The sequence below is a fragment of the Mustela nigripes genome, chromosome 13 (genome assembly GCF_022355385.1).
Source record: "Mustela nigripes isolate SB6536 chromosome 13, MUSNIG.SB6536, whole genome shotgun sequence".
Lineage (NCBI taxonomy): Eukaryota > Metazoa > Chordata > Mammalia > Carnivora > Mustelidae > Mustela > Mustela nigripes.
In genome coordinates this window covers 21,429,243-21,437,375 of record NC_081569.1, presented here as the reverse complement: position 1 = coordinate 21,437,375, position 8,133 = coordinate 21,429,243, and the positions used below count along the sequence as shown (strand labels likewise).

The 8,133-nt window shown below is 42.5% G+C and overlaps 1 protein-coding gene across 1 annotated transcript in view; it reads left to right on the top strand.

The window, feature by feature from the left end:
* Positions 1-5,162: 5,162 nt before the first annotated feature.
* OTUD7A (OTU deubiquitinase 7A) overlaps positions 5,163-8,133 on the top strand; it is a 365,100-nt gene continuing 362,129 nt past the window's right edge. The window contains exon 1 of the mRNA XM_059371716.1: positions 5,163-5,343. The gene's annotated coding sequence lies outside the window, so the exon portion shown is untranslated. The remainder of the gene's footprint in view (positions 5,344-8,133) is intronic.

The following is an 8,133-nucleotide window of genomic DNA, read 5'->3' as shown; positions in this document are numbered from 1 at the left end:
TCCCCTTTCTCCTCAACAGAAGAACATAGAGAAAATTAAAAGCAAACCTGTGTTGTTAATTTTAGCCATTCTGACAGGTGTGAGGTGATATCTCATTGTAGTTTTGATTTATATTTACCTGAAAATGAGTGATGTTGAGCACATTTTCACATATCTGTTAGCCATCTGTATGTCTTCTTTGAGAAAATGCCTACTTAAGTCTTCTGCCCATTTTTAAACTGGAATATTTGTTTTTTGGGTGTTGTTCTATAAGTTCTTTATAGATTTTAGAGGCTAATCCTTTATCAGATATGCCATTTGCAAATATCTTCTCCCATTCTGTAAGCTGCTTTTTAGTTTTGTTAATTGTTTTCTTCACTATACAGAAGCTTTTTATTTTTTATGAAGTCCCAATAGTTTATTTTTACTTTTGTTTCCCTTGCCTCAGGTCAAATATCTAATAAGAAGTTGTTGTGGCTAATGTCAAAGAGGTTACTGCCTGTGTCCTCCTCTAGGATTTTAATGGTTTCATGCCTCACATTTTGGTCTTTAATCCACTTCGAATTCATTTTCGTATATAATGTGAGGAATATAACTAAGCCATCAAAAAGAATGAAAGCTCACCATTTGCAACAACGTGAATGGAGTTAGAGAGTATTATGCTAAGTGAAGTTAAGTCAGTCAGAGAAAGACCAATACCATATGATTTCACTCATTTGTGGACTTTAAGAAACAAAACCAATGAACATACAGGGAGAAAAAAGAGAGGAAAACCAAGAAAAAAACTCTTCACTGTAGAGAACAAATTGATGGTTACTGGAGGGGAATTGGGTGGGGGATGGGTTAAATAGGTGATGGGTATTAAGGAGGGCACTTGTTGGGATGAGCACCAGGTGTTACATGTGCAAGAATCACTAAATTCTGCACCTGAAACTATTATTACACTCTATGTAAACTAGCAGGCACTTAAAAAAAACTTGGGAAAAAAAGAGAGGCAAACCTAGAAGCAGACATTCAACTATAGAGAAGAAATGATGGTTATGGGGTAGGGGTGGGGGGTTTATTAAAAAAAAAAAAACAACAGAAGAACATAGAGAAAATTAAAAGATAAAGAAACCAACACTGGTTCTTTGCACAGATCACTCAAATCTGTAAAACTGTGCCAGGCTTACCAAGAAAAAAAGATACAGGGCACAGTGTAACAATATCAGAAATGAAAGAGATTTCATCCCTCCTGACTTCATGAACATTTAAAAAAAAATAAAGAATGACAATCAACAACTTTATACCCACAAATGTGAATGTTTTGAAGAAATAAATCAATTCCTTTAAAGACAACTACCAAAATATATGCAAAAACAAGTAGATAAAATAAATGAGTCTGTATTTATAAAGAAATTGAATAATTAATAGCTTTCCAAAATAATCACCGACCGAGATGGTTTCAACAGTGAATTTTACCAAAGGTTTAAGAAAGAAATTATACTAATTTTTTACAATCTCTTCCAGAAGGTAGAAACAGAAGGAGCACTTCCTAACTCATCCTATGAGTCCAGCATTACCTTAATATCAAAGCAAGATTTTACAAGAAAGGAAAACTACGAACCAATATCTATCATAAACATAGACATAAAAAATCTTGAATAACAAAACAGCAAACTGAATCTAGCATTGCAGGGTGCCTGGGTGGCTCTTTCTGTTAAGCATCAGCCTTCAGCTCTGGTCATGATCCCAGGGTCCTGGGATCAAGTCCTGCATGGGGAATCCCTGCTCAGTGAGGAGTATGCTTTTCCCTCTCCCTTTGCCCTCACCCTGCCCATGCTGTCTCTCACTCTCGCTCTCAAATAAGTAAATGAATCCAGCACTGAATAAAAACAATTACATACCCCAACCAAGTAGGATTCAACATACCTATGCAAGACTGACTCAACATTCAGACATCAAATCCATCACATCAATAAGCTAAATAAGAATTATCATGTGATCATATCAATAGATGCAGAAAAAGCATTTGACAAAATTCAACACCTATTCATTAAGGAAAAAAAAAAGCTTTCAGCAAACTAGAAATAGAAAGTTCCTCGATTTGATAAAGAATATGCACCAAAAACCCTAGAGTTAACATCATACTTAATGGTGAGAAACTGGATGTTCCATCCTAAAATCAGGCACAAGGCAAGGATATTCTCTTTTATCACTCTTATTCCACTTCCACTGGAAGTCCTGACTAGTTCAAGAGGACAAGAAAAGACAATAAAATCTACACAGATTGAAAAGGAAGAAATAAAACTGTCTCTATTAGTAGATGATAATATTCTATGTAGAAAATCCCAGAGAATCTTCAAAAATACTCCTGGGGCAAGAATAACCTATTTGCAAGATATTCAAGATCAATATAAAGAGTCAACTGCTTTCCTATATTCCAGCAATAAATAATTAAAATTAGAAATTAAGAAACAATTTCATTTACAATAACTCCAAAAATACTTACATGTAACTCACAACATTCATAGAACCTTTATACAGAAAACCATAAAACATTGCTGAAAAATTAAAAGAAGATCTAAATGAATGGATAGATATTTTATTTCCATGGATTGGAGGACAAAATCTTGTTAAGACATAAATTCTTCCAAACTTGATCCATAGATCAATGGAATCTCAATTATATTCTGAACAAGCTATTTTGTAGAGATCTACAAATTAATTCTAAAGTTTATACAAAAGGGGGATGGGGTAATTGGGTGATGGACATTAAAGAGCGTACTTGAAGTAATGGGTATTGTATGCAACTGTTGAATCACTGAAGTCTACCTCTGAAACTAATAATACAGTATATATTAAATTAAATTCCAATAAAAAATCAAAGTTTATATGAAAAAGCAAAAAGAGCTACAATAACCAATATAATACAGAAGAATGACACTACCCAACTTCAAGACTTACTATAAAACTACAGTGATCAAGACAGTCTGATATTATTGGTCAAAAAATAAACATATGGATCAATGCAACAGAATATACCAACATAGCGATAGTCAGCTGATTTCTGACAAAGAAGCAAAGGTAATTCAGTGGGGAAAGAATAACTTTCTTGAAATGATGCTGAAGCAACTGAACATCCAAATCCAAAAACAAAACAAAACAAGCAAAAAAAAAAAAAAAAAGCAACAACAGCAAAAAAAGCAATTCACCAAAACAAAGAATCTTGAGATAAATCCTAAACCCTCACAAAAATTAAGTTTAAATGGATCATACACCCAAATGTGAAATGTAAAACTATAAAATGTGAAGAAGAAAACATACTTAAATCTATGTGACTTAGGATTTGGTGATTTTTTTGATATAATACCAAAAGTATGATTCTTGGAAGAAAAAAATGCTGTTAGACTTTTATTAAAATTAAAAACTTCTGTTCTGCAAAAGACACTATTTAGAGAATGAAAAACAAGCCTCACGCTGGCAGAAAATATTTGCAAAACACACATATCCTATAAAGTACTTTTATCCAAAATACACAAAGAACTCTTAAAACTCAAAAATAAGAACATTTAAAAACCCAAATTAAAAATCAGCAAAGGATGTGAACAGATTCCTCATCAAAGAAGATACACAGCTAGCAGATAAGCATATGAGAAGATGTTCAACATCATTTTTATAAGGGGATTGAAAATTTAAATGACAATGACATATGACTCCAGAACTATGAAAATGTCATATATTCCTATATATACATATATATGTATAAATTATACACATATATATCAAATATATTTTAGCATATCAAAGATGCAGGAAGGTGAGACTCTACATTGCTAGTGGTTATGAATATGGTGTACACACTCTGGAAAACCGTAGGATTCCTATAATGTTAAATGAGTTTTCCATTGATACTCCAAGGTATTTACCCAACTAATTTGAGAACTTTTGTGCATACAACACAGGGCATGCAACTGTTTGAAGAATATCTATTCACAATCGCCAAAAACTGGAAATCTCCCAAATATCCTTCAGTGGTTGAATAAACAAAATGTGGTACAAAGAATGGCATAGCATCCAACAATAAAAAGAACCATTGATACACAAACAACATCGATGAATCTCAAAGGCATAATGGTGAATGAATAAAGTCAGACTCAAAATGCTGCATATGGCATAATTTCATATACATAACATTCTCAAAAAGGCAAAACTATGGCCAATGTCTGTGTATTCGAGTTTGGGGAGGGTTTGGCTATAAAAGGACAAGACAGAATTCTTTGGGTGATGTATCCTAATTGTGTTGGTGGCTACAAGAATCCAAACAAGTGTTTAAACCCCTCCCTCCTCAAAAGGTCAGTTTTACTGTGTATCAATTTAAAAAAGTCAAACAAATTCTAAACAATTACTAAACATATATGTAATGTTCAAAACTAAACAAAAAGTCCTAAACTAAGCAAAATAGCAGTTGTCAAGAAAAGCACGAGGATGGTATTAACTAATCTGTAACTTAACGCATTGTTTGGGAGGAAGGGCGTGGTTACACCCACAGAGTGATGTGAGAGTGAACAGAAAGCAGTGAACAGGCCTTGGTATCAGCGAGAGGAACCAATGGAAGTGGTGGCATGAAGTATTAAGAGGAAGGCAAGAATGGGGAAAGGTCAGAACACGAATTTAGGAAGCAAAAGGAGCAACTTCGCATTAAAGTGATGCATTGGCCAAGCAGGGCTTGGAAATGGAGCCGAGACAGGATGGGTGAGACAAAGTTTGGGAAGAGTAAGCAGGGCGAAGAAGTGAGAAGGATGGAAAGCACCTAGTGTGAGGGTGCAGAAAGCAAAGGCAGGCGATTTATGCAGCTTCTCTGCAGTCCCCCAGGTGCCAAAGGGCAGGTGCCAAGGGGCACCAAGAAGAGCGAGCACTCCTGCGCGGGAGTAACGTGCACTTTTCCTGGAGGTCCCGCGCGCGGTGCAGGTCATAGCCGCGGGCGCGCGCGCTCCCAGGCTGGCCCCGGAGGCGCGGGGAGGGTGGGGGGCGGGGGCGGGGCGCGGCGCGCGCTCGTCCACGAGAGGTGGGGGCGGGGCGCGGCTGCGGCCGGTGACGTCAGGGAAGGGCGCGCGCCGGGCGGCTGCGGGCGGAGCCGGGAGGCGGGCGCTGCGCGCGGCCGCGGGCGGAGCGGAGGGGCGCAAGGGGCGGAGCGGAGCGCGGGAGGAGGCGGGGGAGGAGAGGCCCCCGAGACCGCGAGCGGCAGCTGAGGAGGGGGCAGCGGAACCCGAGCGCGAGCAAAACAGCTGATCTGATTTTCCTTTAAAGCGAGAGAAAATGGAAGTCGGGTAGCGGCAACTGCGGCGCTGCAGGCTGGCAGAGCGGAGCGGCGCGGCGCGGCAGGTGAGACGGCGCTGGCCGCGGTGCTGCTGGCGGCGGCGGGGCCGGGGCCGCGGACCCGGCAGGTGCGCTGTCGGAGCGCGGGCGCCGGGTCCTTCCGCGCTTCGCGGAGAGGCAGGTGGGCTCAGAGGCCGGGCGATCCTGGGGCCAAAGCGCGAAAGCACAGGGGGCGCGGGGGTCGCGGGCTCTCCACGCAGGGCTCGCGACGCGCTGCATTGCGGGCTCCGTTCTGGACCCCGCGAGCGCCGCGGGCGCCGGCTCCGGATCGGCGCGCGTCTCCCAGGCAGGGCGCGGCGCTCTGGCTGGGTCCGGGCCGGCGTCTCCTCCGAGCCCCTTAGCTGTCTGCACTGGAACGTGATGACAGGCGTGGGAGGACCGCCCCCCCCCCACCCGGAGTCCGTGTGGGCGCTCCGGGGGTCCCGCGGCGCCGGCCGACTCCCGGGCACGGTGGGGCCCAGAAGCAGCGCTTGAAGCCGCTAGACGGTGCCCGGGCTGTGGCTGCGTGGGCCACTGTGGCCCGGCGCACAGCTTGCTTGCTTGCTCCTCTGGCTCTGGCTGGACAGCAGGGGAACCGTTAATGCAATTTGGCTGTAAACCCGGAGGCCTTCCCTAGTATCTTCTCACTGGAGGGGAAAAAATTGCATCTGCTGTGCCTTAAGTGCTCCTTTAAATTTGAGAGATGTCAGTGATGTCATCATTAACAAAAACTTTCCTTCATTGGACACAACCGCTCAAGTGTACCCTCCTCCCGGTGCAGCTATTGCAGCCCTTTGAGAAGCTTTGTAAGAGAATGGATTTGCCTTTGCTTCCTAAACTCAACAGCATTGCACAAGTGAAAACGATACTTATTTTTATTTATTGGCTTGAGAATCAATAGATTTGAGAGTAGCTGAAAGGAAACTTGTTAGATCCCAGCGGATCTGGGAATCGCTTCATCCACACCAAAAGGATCCAGAGGAAAGTGTCATGCATGACACTTACATGCTAATTGGCTTGCCTTGTCTTTATAAATGAAAGTGAGCTGTGAGATTTAAAAAAAGAAAAAAGAAAGAAAGAAAGAAAGGATATTATATTTGATGTAGCACATGATGTGTCCAGGAAAATGTGGACAGTGTGGCCTAAATTTGTACAGGCCTTGATGGCTTCAGGAAAATCTGTAGCTCTTTTTTCAGCACCCCTACCCCCTCCAGGATGGGTCTGGGAGCAGCCTGCCCTAGGGAAAGGAGTGGCTCCTTCTGTGGGGCCCTCCCTGCCTTTCATTTTCTTACTGTAGCAGCTGGTGTGTCCCACCATCCTTTAGGCCAATTCAACACCAGGGAGAGTGGAGAGAGTGCAGAACCTAGAGACCTACCTGCACAGCACATCAAGTTCTGCGGGAATTTTGCCCCTAAATGCAAGCAGCAAGCCATCATTATTGTGTGTGTGTGTGAGTGTTCCATTAGTACTGATTGTTATGGGAACAAAAGTGAGCAAGTTCCCAAGACAGTCTGAATATCTACTTAAGCTTATCATATTGAAAGGATATTCAATAAGGGACAAAAGTATTGACATTTTTGTATTTAATAATTCATGACCACCCCTAATTGCTTAAAATAAACATGCCTTAAATTATTAGTGTGATCATATTGGGTCTGTAAAGAAGTTAATACCATATGCCATGTAAAAGTTTGAGTCTGGTCAAGAATGTGAAGCTTTGAAATGCTGGAGTGGAGCCAAGAAAATGGGGAAGCAGTGGTTTACTTTAGGGTGATGTTCAGGGTGGCAATGGATGGAACCCATTGCCTCACGGTATCTTGCCAGCTCTGGGTCTCAGCCTGGATCTGGTATTGCGGGTGTCTTCATAGGAAGTAACTGCTGGGGCCCCCAGCCTTGGTGGAGGCCAACAGTGGAATTGTCAAGAAGCTAAACTGTGTGTTCTCACCTTGTGGAGAAGGGGAGGTGTACCTCCCGTTGAAGCAAGCAGTGTGTACACAGCCTCGCACCTCTGACAGTTGCCAAATATATTCACAATGGCAAGACTGGATGAGACAGGAAGCCTGGTAGCAGAATCTTTACTGACATTTCTGTGACTTTGGTCCCACAGCATGTCATTGCTCTGGAACTTGAGCTCCTAAGTCATGGCTGAGATTTTTCTATAATTGAAGTGTTCCCAGGACTGTGTGAAATAGTATGAAAATTGTTTTCTTCAGGCTCCAAGCTATGAACTCTTCAGAAATTGAGACTGTGAAATCACTCTGGCTACATATCCATTTTTTTAAACCTGTAGACCTGTGAAAATATTTGCCATAATTTTATTTAACTCACTGCAGTACTTGTAAAAGATAGAAATGTGTTTCCACTAAATCTTTAGGTAGTCATTTATTTCTTAAAACATTTCAAAAACAAACACTTTAAAGCCTCTTCATCCCATTTGTATGCTTAGAGTATCGTGTCTTCTGTTTCTGAGAAGCCAAAGTTGCCTTGCTTTTCTTTTTGTTCCCATCGGATCCTAAGGTCCTGTACTTGTGTGTTAGGCCCCGAGACTAAAGGCTGAGTCAGCTCCCGCAGGGCCAGCAGGGGGCGTGCTAAACGCGGGTTGGCAGCCCATTCTCTACCTGAGCCACCTTGGAAGAGGATCTGGGATGACCAAGTCGAGGTGGGGGTGAGTGTGGCGGTGTGTGTGTGTGTGTGTGTGTGTGTACGTACACGCATGTCAGTGTGTGCTTGTGTGCACCGCACCTCTGTGTGCCTCTGTGTGTGTGTGTGTACACGCATGTCAGTGTGTGCTTGTGTGCACCGCACCTCTGTGTGCCT